We start from the raw sequence: 21,154 nt of genomic DNA on the forward strand, positions 1-21,154 counted from the left end.
TACTGTCGCTATTTTCACTATATTTTGATGACAATACTTTTATACTTTTACTTGAGTAACATTTTGAATGCAGTACTTTTACTGTAACTTAGTATTCCTACACTCTGGTACTTCTACTTGTACTCAAGAACAAGATCTGAGTACCTAAGCTAACGTTAGCCAGAAACCTTCCATTTTGACACAAAGAACAATGGGGTAATTTCAAAGTAATTCGAAGTAATTCACACAGCCTCTTCCCTATGGGAGGAGCAGCAGTTTCAGCTTCATTTAAATATGTCGCGTAGTTATAGATGGATTTATTTTTTCCTCTAAAAGAGAGAATGTGTATTTTATGTTAGTATTTCAAAAAAAAATATCTCCTGGGGGAGAATCCCCCCAGACCCCAAGCAGGGGTTGGGTTTTCAACATGTCAACTCTTTCACTTGTGAGGAAATGGCAGGAGTGCCTCCAGGTCGCTTTTTATTTTATTTACTACAACACAAATGTGCCTTTTTATTTCATACAGTTCAATTTGGATTGAGACAGGGAAATAATCTAAACCTCACACGTGGCGTTTCACTGACAAGGGGGCGATATAGCGTGTATGTAATTACATTTCAAATACTGATTTGAGCCCCACCACTGTATGGGTTAGCCCCACCATAGATTACCCAACGCAAATATCGCAAATACTCGGGAGCCGATAAGTCAATAAGTTGCTTATCGCGACAGGCACACAATAAAACAGTGGAAACAAACATGTGTTTGACTTTCATTATTTAATGAAACTGTGTGCCCTTTATAGTATGTGTCCAATATTGTGTATTTGTATATATATATTATATATATATATCCTAAATATATGCTAAGGTCCCGCTACGGACACGATAGCAGTCACTTCGTGCGCATGTGTGTAATTAAACCCATGATATCAAAATCTCACTCCAGCCAGGTACCCAAAGTTAGCAACCCTGTCCATACCCCAATAATATTTTATTGCAGATCAACATGAATCACACAAACGACCTATTTTGGATTCAAAACGGCAAATTTCCCCAAAAGATGACAAGTTTGCATCCCTGCCTGTTATCGTTTTCATCACGGAGCTGGAAAAATGGTGTATTGATTACTGATCTGTGCAAGTCAAATTTGTTAACTGACTTTGGTTCTAATGTTAATTTGATTTCAACCCATAAGTAATTATTTAAATTACCTCAACATTTCACATGATGGATTAGTGTTCCACATTTTTCCCACTAATTTGTTTATGATTAGGCCAATGGTAAAGAGAGACATTGATGACCCTGTGTCCTTTTTGTTAGCACGTGGTTCCATTTTGTCTAATGGCGTTGGACAGCTTCACTAAGAGTCACCCAGTTCTACCCTGCTACAGTCCGGCTGAGTGCAGTCACAGAGATGCTATGGCTGCTCTACATGACATTAATGGTTTGGTCCGAGAATGGACACCAGTTCCTGCTCCCAGAGAGAATGACGCTCCTCACACTGAACAATACAGCCATTGACACTGTCTCACGTGGGTCTGCTCCCCCCCACCGAGCCATGAACTGGAAGCTTGAAGTCTGCTCTGAACACTTGGAACTGTCACACCAGCACCAACCCTTGGGTCAGTTAGATGAGACTAACGGCTTCACATAGGGCATATGGGTCAGAAATATGACTCTCGTTACCACGGAGTGGGTTTTTTTTTTTTTTAAGGCTATTCATACTGCTATGCAGAGTGAAGAGCCCCTACTATTTTAACAAATAGGCCTGATGTCAGGGGCCTCTTACTGTCTACTTCTGCATGTATTCACATTATATGGACCATGTTTACACCTGTTGAAACTAGGGCTGCACGTAACTCAGGCTACAATACAACCATTTTGTTCTGCTCTAACGATTCAATTTATAGATTCTACATCAAAATAGTTCGTTTTTATTGTTTCCAATGATAACGTCACCTTAAGTGGAGGAATGCAAACCTGTTTTAAAATGTAAGGTTTTGAATTTCTTTGACATTTCTCAGTAATGACACCCTCAGACGCCCACTATCATTTATGCCAGTGGTTCCCAAACTTTGTTGTGCCCAAGGCACACCAAAAAAAAAAAAAAAAAAAAAAATCTCAAGGCACACCTATTGTGAAAAGATAGCCCTTATAACACGTGTTATCACTCATATTATGTAAAGTATCTGTAAATGTGCATAATTATTTACTAATGCCAAATAAAATGTGACAAAGACAACTATATTACGAAATATTTCCGAAATTAATTTGAAACTTTATCAAATTAGGCTTCATCAAACCAGCAACACACTCATTTACACCAGACAGGTCACAAAATCGAAAATGAGGCAAAGGAAACTCAGCAGAAATTCAGCACAGACAACTGTCAATGCAAGGAAGCTGCATTGTCCATGGTCCGGAACTACAAATTATAAATGTATTACTTTAAAAAAATGTAATATATTACACTACTTCGTTACTATCTACATAAAGTAACTCGGTACTTTACTCGTTACTTTCCTCGCCGAGCACGTACAAACTGCGCATGCGTGAGTGGCAATAACTTTCCTTACCAGCAGGCGGCGGTAGTCAAGCCCCCAGGTAGTGCGCCGGACTCAGATGAAAATATTCGTGCTGGCCAAACGGCGGTACTACACTTCCGGTTTGGTTGCCAGGCCCGGAAACACTTGTCCCATTGACTTACATGGGGAAAGAGTGGTCTGTAACTCGTTGGATAATTTTTTTAACTAAATAAACTACCCAGTATGAACACTTGTATAGCCCTTATTAAAAAACATTCGTTCCTCAAGTTGTAAAACATTTGCTAATAACGTTATTCTGAGAGTTATTTCCCTCTGCATTATGAACGTGCATCTAATCCACGGGACCGCGCAGCCCGGCACGTTCATGTTACGTGTCCCGACCAATCAGAGCACACTGTGCTCACATGGAGGGTGCTGGAGCCAGGCTCTGGCTGGAGCTTTTGGAGCTACAACGAGCGTTAAAGGCAGAGAGTGAAATTCAGTGAATACACGTAGTTTACAGAGATGCTGTATGAGGAACCAATGTGAGTTGCGTTTATCTTTACCCATGGATGCACAATGGGAACGGATCCATATCGTCTTACGGCCATCCCACGGAGCTGTAATAATGGATATATTGCACATGTTTGCTGTAATTCATTGTCATACTACATGGGCTGTATGATTGAATCTTGTACCGTAAATGTTGTATTAAATGGAGTTAATATTACCGATATCACTAGATCATTACTAGCTAGCCGCTAGCTGCTAACTGCCGCCTCGTTCATATCAAATCCATGGCGGTAGTGTGTATTTGTCATTTAATACAGGCAACAACCGGAAGACAGAGAAGAAGAATAGACTGCGTGATATAAAAATAATGGGCATACCTCCACCCCTCGATAGTTATCGCTGACTCAGCCATGTTTATGCAGCACTGCACGTGGAGATGTGGACGCGCAAGTCGCGCAGATTACGTACATAAACCTACAAAGTACTGATATAGTAAATTAAAAAAATAAATGATTATTTTTGTGTAGTTGTATATTGAAAAAATAATGTATGGTTGTCACAAAATCCCACGGCACACCCGGACTTGCCTCACGGCACACCAGTGTGCCGCGGCACACCGTTTGATAACGATGGTAACTCAGATGCTTACATGGACTTGTATGTTTTTCCTTCATATCTAACAGAAATAAGAGAGAAAGAGATGTGGAAGAGAGGGATAGGAAGGAGGAGAGATATTTGCGAGTTGCATACTGACTCTGAGTTTTCTCGATTAATAGCTTATATAGACAATACCATGCTTAAATAGACTCCTAAGTTATTATTTCATATGTGACAATATGTAAGAAAAGGGAGGGAAGAGTCAAATTATATTGAGAAATTGAGCAATTGATTTCATATTGGAACATTCATTTCTCAAACCTATGTTTTATGGAAGAGGAAATGTACTTCTGATAAACTAATCCTTGATCAAACGGTAAATGGTGAATTAATATAACATTTATAATCATTGAGAAAGGGTTATTCCACAGGGACTAGCTCACATTTAACTTAAAATAACATTTATCTGCTTTGGACTGATGAGTATATGATTCTTGCATGTTAAATGACTAACACAAACCTTACATTTATAATGTGTCAGGGAGGCTCCCAAATCATTCTGAGGGGGCCTATCCTATTTTTGTAATTGAATGATAATGTGCTAATCCATTACCTTGAGTTGTCTGCACTCAGGAAAACATCCCTATCAAGTGTTAACCCAATAACTAGGACAGCTCTGAAGGCCAAGGGTCAGAGAGAGAGGATCACACTCTGCGGCTGCAGAGAGCAATTTATCCACGGGCAAGGAGGTCGTTCGAGATGAGAGGATTCTAATCTTCAACTTTCTGATGAGATGGGATGCTTCTTCATCTTTCTGTTCGGTGGGCTCAGGCAGACAACTCTGCAGGACGAGCGATGGTTTCAGAGGCGTCATACAAGGTTCCATGTTTCTTGGAGGAGCAGATGTTTTCATAACCTCTCCCATCACGGGGGGTGCATCTGGATGTGCCACTTGGAATAGGCAGGTGCACTGCTCTCAAGCAGATAGCAGAAGGAATACAGGCAGATGAGCCTCTGTTTCACTGGGAGATCATAAAGTGCTCACTGAATGAGCCACAAAAGCAGAGCAATTGGGGGGGATTGAGATATGGCGCTCTGATGAATCAATCAATCAATGTTTATTTATATAGCCCAATATCACAAATGTTACATTTGTCTCAGTGGACTTTACAGTTTGTACAAAATATCAGTATGACAATACGACACCCTCTGTCCTTAGACCCTCACATCGTACAAGGAAAAACTTCCGGAGAAAACCCACAGTTTAAAGGGAAAAATGGGAGAAACCTCAGGGAGAGCAACAGAGGAGGGATCCCTCTCCCAGGACGGACAGACGTGCAATAGATGCCGTGTGTAAATTGAAAAGATAATACATTTGCAACATAGGTAGTCCAAATGTTTGGAAATGCATGTGTGTATGTGGGAAGATGAATCCACAAGGATATCCATCCAGGACCTATGATCCAGGACCACAGCCACGACTCAAGATCCAGGGCTCGCGATCCAGGACAGAGGAGCGCAGGATCATCCATGACTCCGGATCCCGGCGTATATAGACACCAAAAAGAAAGACATTTGGGGAAGCTGGGTTAATCGGAACATGAGAGTACTCACTCAACTAGCTGATGAAGAAGAGTTTTGAGCCAATCAGCACCTCAGTGCTAATCTACAGTATCAGGATGCCTTTACACACCAGACATTCTGTGTCATAAAGAGAGGAGGAAAACATGTTCTTCTAGCTCTCGTACAAAGATAACATTTGAATTGAATGACCAGATGATTACAGATTATTAATTAATTGATATTTTCAGATTTATAAGGTATTGAACAATAAGATATTTCTAATATTATAACAGACAATGTTACTATCCTTAATCATTACCAGGTAAGAACAGATGTTTTGATATTGATTACAGTTGATGCTCTGAATAAAGAACAGATGTTTTGATATTGATTACAGTTGATGCTCTGAATAAAGAACAGATGTTTTGATTTTTTACTTTTCAGGTCGTTATACAATAAAATGTTTGATTCTTCAGATTGTTAAACATTTTGAGAATTGTTTAGTTTTCCCTTCAGATTTTGAGATGACATAATGATTGATAGTTGAAGTCTGATTTATACCTCAATTGGATGTATTATAAATCCTAAATTCTAATTGTGTTTTAATAAGTAATTGCCTTGAAGTAAATCTTTGAGATGTAAGCTGATTTAGAATTTGTGTTTGATGAAGGAGATTAACTGAGGGATAAATGATAAAATATCTTATTTTTGAAACATATATTTTGCTATAATATTGTTGTATTTCACGTGTTTATTATTGTGCTTTTTGACAAATGATGCCAAACACTGAAGAGAGATGATTTTATTATGATTGATTGTATCTTGTCATGGTGATTGAAGTGTTTTCAATCTTGTTCTACTTTTGATGTAATTAATGTGAGTGAGCCCACACAACTCTGAAGACGCTTATTGACTTAAGTATTGACTGAAATATTCTTTAGACTAATGTTAATTGATTATCATAAATTGATAAAAGGGTGGATCTGTAAAGGAATATTTTGGTCTTGTTAAAGTATATAGAGTTTAGTGACTTGTCCTCGGGAATCTGTTTAATATGGTTGAAGTATATTCCTGCCTGTAATGTGATCCATAGCTTCTCAGGAAGACACAGGTCAAGAGGTCATCTGATGTCTTGTGGGGGAGAAGCTTGGCTCATGTGGGTTTACAATGCAACAAGTCTTTGTCTCGACATCTGGCATGCATTAAAGGAAAACCCGCGTGTTTTAGGGCCCTCCTCTTCTTCATGTATAGATGGGTTCTTGGCGCTTTTGGGCTTCAAAGTTGGCTGGTATTTTACAGGGGAACTGTAGTATGCTGTGAACTCTCCGGCCGCTCAGGCTCTCAATAAATATCAGTGTATTGACAGGCGAATCCAGTTTCACTCATTTCATGATTGGCTCAACATTGCTGCAAAGAAGTTTTAACTTCACACCGGTAATTAAGCCAGTTGCCACTAATCTGTTGATTAAGTAGACAGCATGCAGGGCTCCCTGCAGAAGCCTGCTGGTTTTAACCTATCGGTAATAATACCCTGCAGAGCTCGCGGCATTCCTCTGTCCGAGATACGCCTCCTACACGGTCATAATAACCCATGAGCGCCGTTATAACGCCTCATGTGGACAGCACTGCGCACACCTCCACTCATCCCCTGAGCGTGTACACGCCTCATGATGACAGCCGGAGTGAAACGCAGCGTGTGGAGGCCCCCGCGCAGCCCTTTCGGTCCAAGCACACCTTGGGTTGCCCCACGGGCAGCGGCGGCAGGGGCTCTGGCGTGGCTCGTTACAATGACGACCAAAAACACATCTTGAGCACGTGCGCCCGCTCCTAGAGTTTTTCTCAGAGTGGCAGCGCGTGTGTCTGATGGACAAATCGATGAGCAGGCTGATCAGCAGAGGATACGCCCTGCAGTTCGCCTCTCCCCCCCCCCCCCATACAGTTCAATGGGATACATTAAACACTCCTGTTCTCCCAGAAGCTATGTCTTGCGCTCCAATCCGAGCTGCAGGAACTCCTGTTGAAAGAGGCTATTTCCAGGGTTCCTCAAGGGGAAGAAAATCAGGTGCTGAAATGTGTTCACCAGGACGACTGGTTCACTTCCACCTGAAGGAATACATACTTCCACGTACCCATCATCCCGAAACACAGGAAATAGCGTTTGGATATTTCCTGGCTCCTCGCATTTTTTGTGTATAGAAGGCTGGAGCCACTACACAGAGGAGGGATGAGAGTGTGTTTTCCTCTGGACGACCTGCTATTTGTCGGCTCGCTCCAGGGAGGAAGTCGCTTTACAGACGGTACATCTCGTATCGCATCTGTCAAAGCCTGGGTTTCATAATGAATTGGAAGAAAAGCTGTCCTCTTCCCTCTCAGACAATCGTTTATCTGATAGTGGAATTAAACTCAGCCAGCAGCAGAGCGAGGCTCTCGCGGCAGTGAGTGGAGAAACTGACAGCTCTCCTCTGGCGTGTCACAAACCCGCACAGCCCTCTCTGTGACGCAGCTGCTCGGTGTTGGCGTCAGCTGGTCACGTGGGGATCCCCCTGGGTCTCCCCCACAGGTGGAGTTTCCAGAGGTGGTTCATTCACTGCAGAAGCCTGCTGTTTTAACCTATTGGTTTATAAACTGCAGAGCTCGCGGCATTCCTCTGTCCCAGATATGCCTCCTACACACGGTCATAATAAATCCACGAGCACTGTTATAACGCCTCGTGTGGACAGCACTGCACACACCTCTCATCCTCTGGGCGTGTTTACACGCCTCATGATGAGAGCCAGAGTGAAATGCAGCGTGTGGAGATTCCCTCGCAGCCCTTTCGCCTCAAGAAGCGCGAGCGGCGAGGGCGAGGGCGTGGCTTGTCACCATGACAACCATTACAGCATATCTCAGAGAAGCCTCTCCACCCGCAGTTCCATGGGATACAAGAAACACTCCTGTCATCCCAGGAACAGTGTCTTGCGCTCCATTCAGCGCTGCTGGAACTCCTGTTGAAAGAGGATATTTCCAGGGTTCCTCAAAGGGAGGAAAATCAGGGGTTTTCACTCCCGTTATTATCCTAATCCCGAAAAAGACTGGGGCAATGAGAAATCCTCAATCTGTCAGTATTCCACATGCTGACGATCAAACAGGTGCTGGAATGTGTTCACCAGGACGACTGGTTCACTTCCACCTGAAGGATGCATACTTCCACGTACCCATCATCCCAAAACACAGGAAATTCCTGCGTATTCTCATTTCAGGGAATATCAGACCAGACAATCGTCTGCCGTTCGGATATTTCCTGGCTCCTCCCATTTGTGTGTAGAGAAGGCTGGAGCCGCTACACAGAGGAGGGATGAGAGTATGGTTTCTCTGGACGACCTGCTATTTGCTGGCTCGCTCCAGGGAGGAAGTCGCTTTACAGACGGTACATCTCGTATCGCATCTAGCCTACTGCCAGGTCCTCCTGGGTGCGGCAAAGAAGTCCATCCCACGTGGCTATAACAGGAATTACATCCCGGGTTGGGACGAGGAATGCAGCCACCTTCTGTGTGACCACCAGAGGGCTAGCTCCAGAGAAGGGGTGGATGTGACTGCAGCAGCACTGCTCAAGAAGCTGGATATCACCCGCAGGGCAAGATGGACAGAGGTTGTTGAATCAATCGACTTCACCCATTCTAGTCGCAAGGCGTGGCAGACCATCAACCAGCTCACAGGCAGAAATACAACACCCCACAGCTGCCCAGTCACAGCAAACGCCATCGCATCCCAGCTCCTGAAGAACGGCCGCTTCCCGGATGCTGACAAAGCCTTTGCCCGACTGACATCGCGTCAGGTGTCTTGCATCTCGGGAGCGGCCAGTGTCGATTCCAACCTCTCGGGAGAATTCACAGCAGAGGAACTCAGTGAGGCCATGAGCAAGCTCAAGCCAGGCAAATCCCCTGGCCGTGACAACATCCACCCGGAGTTCGTCATCCACCAGAGCACAACAACATCTGGCTGGCTCTGTGGTTTCTATACATCATGCTACCAGAGATTAAAGCTCCCAAAGACTTGACGCCGTGCCTCTGTCATAGCTCTGCTGAAGCCAAATAAATCTGCAGAAGACCCCAAGTCATACAGACCAATCTCGTTGCTCTGTGTCCCATATAAGATCTTGGAGAGGATGATCCATAGCCGCATCGAGCCAGTGGTGGACTCACAGCTCCCACGGGAACAAACTGGTTTCCGTCGTGGAAGATCAACAGCAGACCAGGTAACACTACTCTGTCAGGACATCGAGGACAGCTTCCAGGACAATGAGAAAGCTGGGGTAGTGTACCTGGATCTGACTGCTGCATATGACACCGTGTGGCTCCGGGGACTCCACCTGAAGCTGCTGAGGACAATACCGGACCGCCACATGGTGAAGTTCATCATGGAGACAATTTCCAACCGTAGCTTCATCCTCCAGACCAGCAGTGGCCAGTGCAGTAGGCTCAGAAGACTGAAGAACGGGGTACCGCAGGGGTCTGTTCTCTCGCCGATGCTGTTCAATGTTTACATCCACGACCTACCTGATACAGCATCCAGAAAGTATGGCTACGCAGACGATCTTGCCATCATGCTGAGCCGACCAACGTGGGAGGCGATGGAAGAGGGTCTTAACGAAGACATGAGCACACTAGTAGCATACTTCCGAAGGTGGCGTCTACAGCTCAGCGTTGGAAAAACAGTTGCAGCGGCATACCACCTTAGCACCAGAGAAGCCAGGAGGGAACTTGAGGTGCGCGTCGACAACAAATGTCTGGAGGTCCAGCAAGCCCCGAAGTATCTTGGAGTGCTTCTGGATCGGACATTATCCTTTAAAAAACACTTGGAAGAAGTCAAGGCCAAGGTGACATCCAGAGTCGCGCTGATCCGCCGCCTCGCTGGAACAACCTGGGGAGCCTCCGCTAAGACGCTGCGAATATCCACTCAAGCCCTGGTCTTCTCTGTAGCGGAATACTGCGCCCCGGTCTGGAGCAGAAGCCCTCATGCGAGAAAGGTCGACGTGACTATCAATACCTCCCTTCGAATAATAACTGGATGCTTAAAGCCTACCCCTGTGTCCCTCTTGCCAGTCCTCGCGGGAATAGCACTGGCCGGCCTCCGACGGGAGGCTGCCACCCTCGCCCTGGCCAGGAAGGCACAAAAGTATGACTGGCACATCCTGCACAACACCACAATAACACCAGCACCTCCAAGCAGACTCAAGTCCCGCCACCCCTACAACAAAGCAGCTCAAGAGATGCTCAACTCCACCTCTGAGGACATCTCCAGAGATGCATGGTTGGCAGCAGCTTGGAAGCAGGAGTGGGAGTCAGCCGGGCCCTCCCGAATCCACCGTTACATCTGGGACCCAGGAGATGGCGCCATTGGAGGAGACAACCTCCCGCGCCGGCAGTGGACAACTCTGAACCGTCTACGAACTGGGGTCGGTCGCTTTAAAACATCGATGAAGACGTGGGGCTTGGCGGACAGTGCGGCATGCGAGTGCGGTGACCCTGAGCAGACCGCTGTCCATATAATCACCATCTGCCCCTTATATAGACCACCCTCGGAAGCCGGCCTCTTCGACCTAGGACCAGAGATGCGGGCATGGCTACACGACACCGAGTTGGACCTCTAACGTTACACGAAAGAAGTATCGCATCTGTCAAAGCCTGGGTTTCATAATGAATTGGAAGAAGAGCTGTCCTCTTCCCTCTCAGACACACATTTATCTGGGAGTGGAATTAAACTCAGCCAGCAGAGTGCGGCTCTCGCGGCAGCGAGTGGAGGAACTGACAGCTCTCCTCCGTTATGTCACAACCCACACAGCCCTCTCTGTGACGCAGCTGCTCGGTGTTGGCGTCAGCTGGTCACGTGATGATCCCCTTGGGTCTCTTCCAACAGGGAGACACTACAGAGGTGGTTCATTCGCTGCAGAAGCCTGCTGTTTTTAACCTATTGGTTTATAAACTGCAGAGCTCGCGGCATTCCTCTGTCCCAGATATGCCTCCTACACACGGTCATAATAAATCCACGAGCACCGTTATAACGCCTCGTGTGGACAGCATACACACACTTCTCATCCTCTGGGTGTGTATGCGCCTCATGATGAGAGACGGAGTGAAATGCAGCGTGTGGAAACTCCCTCGCAGCCCTTTTGCCTCACGGGCAGCGGCGGCAATGGCGTGGCTCGTCACTATGACGACCATTACGGCACATCACAGAGAAGCCTCTCCCCCCAGCAGTTCCATGGGATACAAGAAACACTCCTGTCATCCCAGGAACAGTGTCTTCAGCGGTTTTTACCCCCGCTATTTTTCTAAATCTCGGAAAAGAACGGGGGAGTCGCCCCCGTTGCTGTATCAAACATGTGTTGATTTGCACAGACAACAGGCCACGGCTATGGAAGCAGCCTACCTCAATCGCCAGGGAGGAGTACGATCTGCACAGCTTCTGAACGCAGCCAGGCGGCTGCTGTTCTGGGCGCGCATACACGTTGCTCTCCATCAGAGTAATGTATATTCCCGGCGAAATTAACAGAGGGGCTCGCAGAACGCAGCAGCCGTTGTATGCGAGGAGTATGGAGACTCAGACCTGTGTCACGCACACTGGTGCCTCAGTGGGATTTGGCTTTGGTGTTACGCGCACTAAAGCAAAGCCCCATTTGAACATGATCAGGTTCCCCTTAAACTGTTATCAGCTAAAGTAGTACTACTTTTGGCTCTAACAGCAGCGAGAAGGGTGAGTGATTTTTCTGCTCTCTCTGTGGCTCCGTCAGCTCTCCGGATCCAAGGAGATGGCAGTTCAGCTGTTTTACGCCCTAACCCGGCTTCATGCCTAAGGTCATCACAACTCTTTTAGGTCAAGAGTGATCACCCTGGCTGGCTTATTCCCCCCTCCTCACAGGTCGGAGTAAGAAGCCACGTCTCATCTCCTCTGTCCTGTGCGCGCGCTGTCTTGCTATGTGGCGCGCACGGCGACCTGGCGTCGTTCTCAGCGCCTGTTTGTGCACTATAGAGAGCGCTCGATCGGGCAACCTCTGTCTGCACAACGGCTGTCACACTGGCTGTGTGAGGCTGTGTCACAGGCATATGTCTCCTCTGGGGTGGAGCCACCGGAGAACATCAATGCACACTCCACCAGAGGAATTTCCTCCTCCACGGCTTTGCACGGAGGAATGTCAGTGGAAGATATTTGCACTGCTGCATCTTGGTCTTCCCCTTGTTCATTTATTCATTTTTATTTGAGGGATGTCTCCCATTCCTCTCTGACACACCCTGTACTGGGTGTCCTGTCGGAGTGAGTGACGTCAGAGAGCCAGCTGTGCGCCTCTCTCCTGCCTCTCGGCACGCGGAGAGCAGCCCTTTTTCCCTCTCATACTGTAGGAGGGATGTTCCTTTTTCCACTGACACACTTTGTGCGGAGTGCCTGGTCAGAGTGAGTGACATCAGGGATCCAGCTGGGCGCTCTCCTACCTGTACACACGCAGAGAGCTGCTGTTTCCCCTCTATGATCGCTGGACAAGGTGGGAACTTCGTCTCTACTTTCTCACAGCGGCTGGTATGTATTGTTCCCAGCCTTCACCCCGTCAGGGAAGATAGGCATGTTTTGCTATGTTCCAGGGACGGTGATGCGCCATTACCCATGGCACAACAGGCAGGGGGTGTTATTGAGCAGGTGTGTCTGTGCTTCTAGTGCCGGGTGGACCCAGTGGGGCGCAGACTACATCATGCTTCACCCTTAACCCAATAGCAATAGCCTTAGAGGGCGAAGCCATATACGAAATAGAACTGAGGTTACCTACTGTAACCCCAGCTTCTATGAGTAAATGGCGCAGCCCTCTAAGTGCAGGGGGGATTACCCAATAGCAGTGGCGGCGCCAGGGTATGGCTGGGGTAGGCTATAGCCATACCAAGAAATGGCTTAGCCCTACCTTAGCCCGACCATGAAAAATTATGTTAAAGTAAGCATGTTGAAAACACGGATTGCGAAAATCTACCGGTCGTGTCCACAACACATAAACTGATCCTGAAGTGCACGTTACTGACGCAATATGGTTGAGACCATTCGGGCTTATGCTAGAGTGGTGTAAGGAATAGTCTAAGTAGTGGGGGAGTTTTCTACACTAAAGGTGTGAAAATTCTCTCGCGTTATAATATCAGCGCGGCCGCGGTCAGATCAAAATGCCTCCGAATGCAATTTGAATAGACCTACAGCCAATCAGAGCAACGAAACGTTGGGTCTGCTGCGTCATGCATTACTGATACGTCACGTTCACAGTGAAAAGTCGAGTAAATTGCAGACAGACAGCAGAACTTCTAGGATTAATTGTATATTTCGGATGGATAGATTTGTTCTTAAACGCCCTCGCATTGAGGTACAACATGTCGAACATGCGCTTTAATTCGACCCTACAAGGATGCCTTTACGGATTTACACAGACTCATATGCATCTCCCTGACTCTGCCCTCTGCTGGCGGCGAACGCAGCTTCTCCTGTCTCCGTCGCATCAAGAATTGAAACAGCAGTGGTGATGCACGGAACAGCAACCTGGGCCTGCTGGCTATCAATAAGCAGAGGAGTAAGGCACTGGATGTCCAGCGTGTCATTGACATTTTCGCTTCCAACCACAAGAACTGGCGGATCGTGCTGCTTTGAGAACGTCAATAGTGAGTTTTGAATATATTTTGTAATAATGGGTCATTTGAAAAAGTGGCCACCTGTTGTGTGCTGTGTCTGTCTCTCGCTGTTTATCTGTGTCTGTGTCTCTCTCTCTCACTCTCCCTCTCTCTCTCTCTCCCTCTCCGTGTCAATTCTATATGCCAACTTGTCTTGTGTATGCTGCTGCGTAGCATGCTGTAACAATGTGGAATTAACAGAATAGGCTATTGTATTGTTTGACTCACACCTGTTGCTCTCGATGTAATTTAGCTGATAAAAGGAGACTAATAAAAGCTAATAAAAGCCTCACGCGTGGTGTTTCACTGTCAATGGGTGCGATATAGCGTGTATGTAATTACATTAGGCTACAAATACTGACTTGAGCCCCACCACTGTATGGGTTAGCCCTACCATAGACTACCCAACAAAAATACTCTGGCGCCGCCACTGCCCAATAGCGATAGCCTTAGAGGGCTGCGCCATTTACTCATAGAAGCTGGGGTTACAGTAGGTAACCTCAGTTTTCCTCCCTGTCGTTAGTTTCCCTGGTGTGTCTGATTGTCTGATTGTGTTCACCTGTTGCCCTTGTGTTTCTCCTTCCCTGCCTGGCTGTTTCTCGTCTCGTGATTACCCCTCCCTGTATTTAGTCTTGTCTCTTCCTGTGTTCGGTGTTAGTTCATTGTTTGTCTTTCATGTCTCCCTTCATGTTGGTCACAGTCACCTTTTGTTTGGATGCTACCACGTGCTACAGTACTTGTTCATGGATTCATGTTTTTTCAGCTTTTGTAAATAAAGCTCGCCTTTTGTTTCATTTTGAAACCCGCTTCCCTCCTCAATCTGCATTTGGGTCCTATTTTTCCCCAACCCTGACAGAATGAACCAACCTGATATGGACCCAGCAGATGATCCATTTGAAGTGGAGTTGTATTAATCTACCTACTTGCTGGCTTGCAGCTATGGTAAATGGAGGGGAGCAACCAGTGTGGAGCAAAAGAGGGCTGCCCTGGCAGAGGCGTACCAGAGGGCAACAGAGAAACCAGGGTTAGTGAAGTTCTTACCTGGCTGGATTATGGACTTCCTCCAGATGCGTTTCCCGGCCTGCTAGCCCCAGGCATGCTAGCCTCCTGCCTGCCACAGTTCCCAACATAGCTTCTTTCGAGAACGCTTTTGATGGGTCTCGTCTGGCTTTTGGAGGTCCACGGAGCCTCCAAAAGGCTCCTAAGAGAAGGAGACCCAAGTCCAGGCTACCAGCCCGAGCCCCTGCAGCCATGTTTCCGGCTCCAGCACCGGCCCCTGCAGCCATGTTTCCGGCTCCAGTACAAGGCAAGGCAAGGCAAGTTTATTTATATAGCACCTTTCAGCACCAGGCAATTCAAGGTGCTTTACAAAAATGAAAGACATTCAGACAAAGGCATTTAAAATCAGTCATTAAAAAGAAAAGCTAATAAAATAAACATTAAAAGATAAAAGTTACAGTGCAGTCTAAGATATGAATAGTTCAAATTATTTCGGTTCTTGATTTTTAATTTATTCACAGAACCTCCCTTTGGAAATCCGAACATTTCCGTCCCGATTGTTAATTTAGACTGATTGTTTTCACCATGTTATGCTCGCATGACATCCACAATCGGACCCTCAGGAGGGTGTACTAGCCCCCTACTCTGCTTTGCGTTCCATAACAAAGTCTTTAAGTGTTACCTGAACACCCCGTGTTACCAAAACACTATTTTTCACCCGTCGGCGATGTGATACTTGTTCCTCAGTACAAATCACCCAAAAACTGATCGTAAACCCTGGCTACGATGGATATCCCAAATATCCTACTTTCGAGCAGTCCTTCTCATAAATGTCATGGAGTTTCAGACGGTTTTCACCATGTTTTGCTCGCATGACATCCACAATCGGACCCTCAGGAGGGTGTACTAGCCCCCTACTTTGCTTTGCGTTCCATAACAAAGTCTTTAAGTGTTACCTGAACACCCCGTGTTACCAAAACACTATTTTTCACCCGTCGGCGATGTGATACTTGTTCCTCAGTACAAATCACCCAAAAACTGATCGTAAACCCTGGCTACGATGGATATCCCAACTATCCTACTTTCGAGCAGTCCCTCTCATAAATGTCATGGAGTTTCAGACGGTTTTCACCATTTTTTGCTCGCATGACATCCACAATCGGACCCTCAGGAGGGTGTACAAGCCCCCTACTCTGCTTTGCGTTCCATAACAAAGTCTTTAAGTGTTACCTGAACACCCCGTGTTACCTAAACACTATTTTTCACCCGTCGGTGCTGTGATTTTCATTTCATTTCAAACCTTTATTTATACAGATGAATCCCATTGAGATCATTGATCTCTTTTTCAAGGGAGACCTGCTCAAGTAGTTCCACATGAAACATAAAAACATAAATAGAACAACAAAAGGACATCATACAGCATCATTTACATAATTATCCACATAAACAGGTACCAATAGCTTCCGATTGAGTAGCATCCAACCGAGCTTTAAAAACATTTAGTGGCACCAGATTGTTCAGTTTCCATTTAATTTGCAGACTATTCCAAGACCAAAAGGCTGCGCATCTAAAAGCTGTCTTCCCTAAGCAGGGGTGAAAGTGGTTTGAATTTCTTGCAGGTACTATAATGCTACCCCGACCTTCATTGGTTCATATTGTTCTCCTCCCGCCCCCAGCTTCATGCATCCCTGAACACAAACTTCACATTTGTAATGCCTTTATGGGGTAGAAATTAGAAACACTTGACAATATGTATAGTCAATTATTTATTTTCAATTGTGCATACAACTTGTGTCAAAACTTAACAGACCATTAGCAAGGCATGTTGAGGGAGGTAAATTACACACTTTTCCACATTTTCTACAATGGGCTGAAGTAGCCTCCTCTTCTGTGTACCGGCGAGCCATGCAGCTTGTTGAGTGGGCTGCTCTTCTTCCTTTGCCCAGCCAGGTCTTCACATAAGGCAGTGGATCCCACTGTCTGCATGGTGGTCCCACAGAGCTGATGAAGAGGAGATTTGCTGCATTTTTTGTTGTAAGTTTGCTCCTATATTCTGTTATGATGTTGTTCATTGTGCTGAACCCCCGTTCACAGTCAGCATTGCTTGGAGACAGTGTGTCCACTGCCATGAGCAACTTCTTCATTTTGTTGGGAATGTTTATTCCTCCACTGGCCTTGTATTCTGTGAATCCAAGATGGGCCTCTTGTTGGTTCACATGTAGGACATCACACAAAGCCCTCACCTCATTATCTCCAAATCGAGGATTGTCATGGTCCCAGTTGTCAGGGTTGAGGACTGCCATTTGATTGATAAGGCTGTTATAAGCCTCTTTTCGGTTGGCACTGGCCTGTGCTCTGTTTGCTGTGGTTGTGAAGAGTCTTTCTTTCATATTGTCTGCCACTGCTCGGATGAACTGAGCAGAGTCAATGATGGGAGACCTGCCAACTCTTAACTCCTCTCCCTTGAATTCCATCACTTCCTCTGCCTGACTGGCATCAACTGCATGTTGTCCTGGGTAGCGATTGAAACTTTCTATGCGTTTGACATACGTCGTCATGATGTCATGGGCCTTTGGGAGTGTGGTCTTCCTGTTCTGAAGAATTTATGACAAGTTCTTAAGTTCAGTCAGAACATCTGCCATCAGTGCAAGACTTTTCAGGAAGTTGATGGAGCACAACTTAGAAAGCAGACCTTTGAATTTGGCCCTCTCTCTGCTGTCCCTTGTATCATCCTCTGATGCCTCACGGAAATGTTGTGCCAATAGTCAGGTACATTATAACTTGATTTTAACTTTCGTGGGATTTTTGTGGGGATTTGCTAAACTATACATTTTTGGAAAGGGTATTGTATAAGGATTCAGAAAATCCATGTTTCCATTTGCCCAGATGTCTATATGGCGGCCATATTGGAATTTCCAAAATGGCCACCATAAATGTAGGTTTTGTAATATCTCTGCTTCTAAATAAGCGAGAACATTGATTTGAACTGCATGCTAAACCCACATTTTCAGGATCAAGGAATCCAATGATGGTAGTTACAAAGGTACTACATTTTACAACATTAACCCTTCGATGCATGAGTCGGTCGAAAATGACATGTGCAAAGTTTTTTTAAATTGATTTGATTATTTTTCATCAAATACTCTATAATAGACCATAATCCTATATAGATAAATATAAAATATCTATAAATACATTCAAATTCAAATATTCCAGGCTGGGCAGGATACAACTCACTGTTGTCTGAAAGCCTTTCCTTGACACAGGTTGGAGCCTTGCCACTATTGCCAGAGGTGGCGCACGAGTGGTCAACTCTGTTGACTGTGATAATGCTAGCAAATCAGCTGAGGAAGTTGGCAGTTGGGGAAGATCACCCCACAGTCATTACCTTTGACATGGCCCTCTATGAGAAGGTGGTGCGGCTCCTAGATGATATACCTGACCTGAAACAGATGGTTGTTCCCAGACTGGGTGAGCTGCATGTTGTCATGGCTGCCCTCAGAGCTCTTGGTGCCTCCATGGAGAACTCGGGTATAGATGATGCCTGGATGGAAGCAGATGTGTATGGTACTGCCCAGAGGTGGGACCAAGTCATTGTTTTGCAAGTCCGAGTCAAGTCTCAAGTCTTTGCACTCAAGTCCGAGTCAAGTCTCAAGTCATTGTTTTGCAAGTCCAAGTCAAGTCTCAAGTCAGGATGGGCAAGTTCAAGTCAAGTCAAGTCCTAAACTTTGACAAAACGAGTCATAAACAAGTCATTATGTGTTTTTCACCAAATGTAATGACATCGATCAACAGAATAATACTTAATAATCAAATTGCTCTTTATTAGTCACATTAATAATTTAATAATCAATTTTCTCTCTGCTGGTAAAGTAACGTGTGTTTTTCTCATTTAAGAGGGATCAGTAAGGTAAGGCTACCGTGACAGTTTGATTCAGAAGGAGTTTAATGTATAAGATCCCTGATGTTGAGGTAACCAGAATGTTTATTTCCACTGTGTACAACATGTTATAAGGGACCCACAATCTATCTTTATGCAAGGGATAATGTGCAGCGAGGCGGTCTCTATGGGGAAAAGAACACCTGAATCTAGATCCCTCTGCAGGTGGTACTTTAACTATGTGTTGATGCTAATACTTTTCTACTTTTACTTGTAACATTTTGAATGCAGGACTTTTTATTGTACAGGGTTCCTGCAGGTTTCGCCAACTCAAATTTAAGACTTTTTAACACCTTTTTAAGACCACTTTGAATAGAATTTAAGACCTATTTCATGGCAATAAAGTATGAAGGAAAATGTATATAAAGAAGAAATACGTCCCATAATCACTTACAAAGTAAATGTATTCATGTTCAACATAAGAACAATGAATGAACACAACAGCATAACAGTACAGAACTGTGTTAGCGTGTTAGACAAAAAGTGTGTTTGTCTGTGTGTGCTTGAGTGTGTGTGTGTTAGGGCTGTGCAATTAATCATATTTTAAATCGCAATTACGATTTTGGCCTGCCACAATTACGAAAACAACATAATAGAAAAAAATAATTATTTTGCTTTGCTAGGTTGTGACAGTGCACTACAACATATTTGATCTAATTGATTTTTTAGTAATGTATCATTTATTTAATTAATTTTTGTATTGGTTTTTCCGTTGAATTATACGTTCAGGGTAATCAACAGTTAAAAAGATATTGTTCAAATTATTATTTGTTTTAAAGTTCAATAAATGGATGTTTTCAAAGTCAATGAATAATCATATTTAATAATCGTGATATTAATTATTGACCAACATAATCTTGATTATTGCCATAATCGAGCAGCCCTAGTGTGTGTGTGTGTGTGTGTGTGTGTGTGTGTTTGTGTGTGTGTGTGTGTGTGTGTGTGTGTGTGTGTGTGTGTGTGTGTGTGTGTGTGTGTGTGTGTGTGTGTGTGTGTGTGTGTGTGTGTGTGTGTGTGTGTGTGTGTGTGTGTGTGTGTGTGTGTGTGTGTGTGTGTGTGTCTGTGTCTGAGAGAGTGACAAGAGCTATATTCAGAGCTCTGCTGCCTTGGCTACACTATTTCATCGTTGCTGTTGTATGATTGGTGTTTAGCTACGGTATTTAGCGTCTACAGCACCTCCGCTTTTAGGGTTGACGTAGACCCAAACTTCGCCCGGAGGTCCCCCGGTGTTGTTGCGGGAGCTGCTGCACTAGCTAACGCTGCATTAGCTGCTGCTGCACTAGCTAACGCTACATTAGCAAAACAAACGCTAATTTATTTTGCAAAAGATGCAGCGGGCTTCAAACACGTTCCCTCCACTGGTTTCAACCAAGCACTAAATTAGATGTTTTCCAACCAAATACGGTTGAACTTACACTTCCCCATATTTATTTGTAAGTAGATTCGAAGATAGGCTACATGAGCTGAAGCTTGGTTGCTAGGTTACTAGCTGGGTGTTCTCCAATAAGGGGCCGGGGGAAACAAAGTTAGTGATTACTGGTTCCATGTTGATTTAATTCAATACAAATTGTTGGGGGGAACTGAAAGGCTATTACCGTACTGGTTACTTTGCAGCCCGGACATTTCCCCCAAAACACATTTAGACGCTATCGCAACATAGAAGTACCTTTCAAATCTGATAATTTTTAAGACCTTCTGAATCATATTTAAGGCCTTTTTAAGATCTTAAATTCTGATTATCAAATTTAAGACTTTTTAAGACTTGTTAAGCCCCCGCGGGAACCCTGATTGTAACTTTTTTAATTGTCTGAACTTCTCCCACCTCTGACAATAAATCCTGAGTGGTTCCCAAAAAAAAACCCTGCTCTGAAGGTTATTTTCATTTTACAAATCCTGCCCTCAGCTTTGCTTTCTCCAATATCATTGAAAAGCAGCCAGATGCTGCTTCTTTTTTCGGTTTTCGCTCATTTCTTGACTTTTTCCGACGCGCTTGCATTTAAATCCGTCTCCCCGTCGCTCTGTGCAGCTGGCCTGTACCACTACACATGCTGTGCCCCCCACCCTTCTTTCACATAATGTTATGATCCTAGTGTGTCCTCGCATATGATTGGCCACATGGTGGCCCAGCTAAATAAAGACCCACCCCTGCCGGCAAGGATTCTCAGCAAGAGTAGGAGCGGCTGAAGATTCTGCTTTCCCCGACGGGAGTCTGCTCTTCTAACGGCAGCTCGCGATCGGCGTGTTGGAGACCTCTGAATTAAAGTATCAAGTCACCTCAAGTCAGAAGGCTCAAGTCCAAGTCAAGTCCCGAGTCATTGGTGTTCAAGTCCAAGTCGAGTCGCAAGTCTTTTGTGATGTTGTCAAGTC

The sequence above is a fragment of the Gymnodraco acuticeps genome, unplaced genomic scaffold (genome assembly GCF_902827175.1).
Source record: "Gymnodraco acuticeps unplaced genomic scaffold, fGymAcu1.1, whole genome shotgun sequence".
In the NCBI taxonomy this organism is placed as follows: Eukaryota; Metazoa; Chordata; class Actinopteri; order Perciformes; family Bathydraconidae; genus Gymnodraco; species Gymnodraco acuticeps.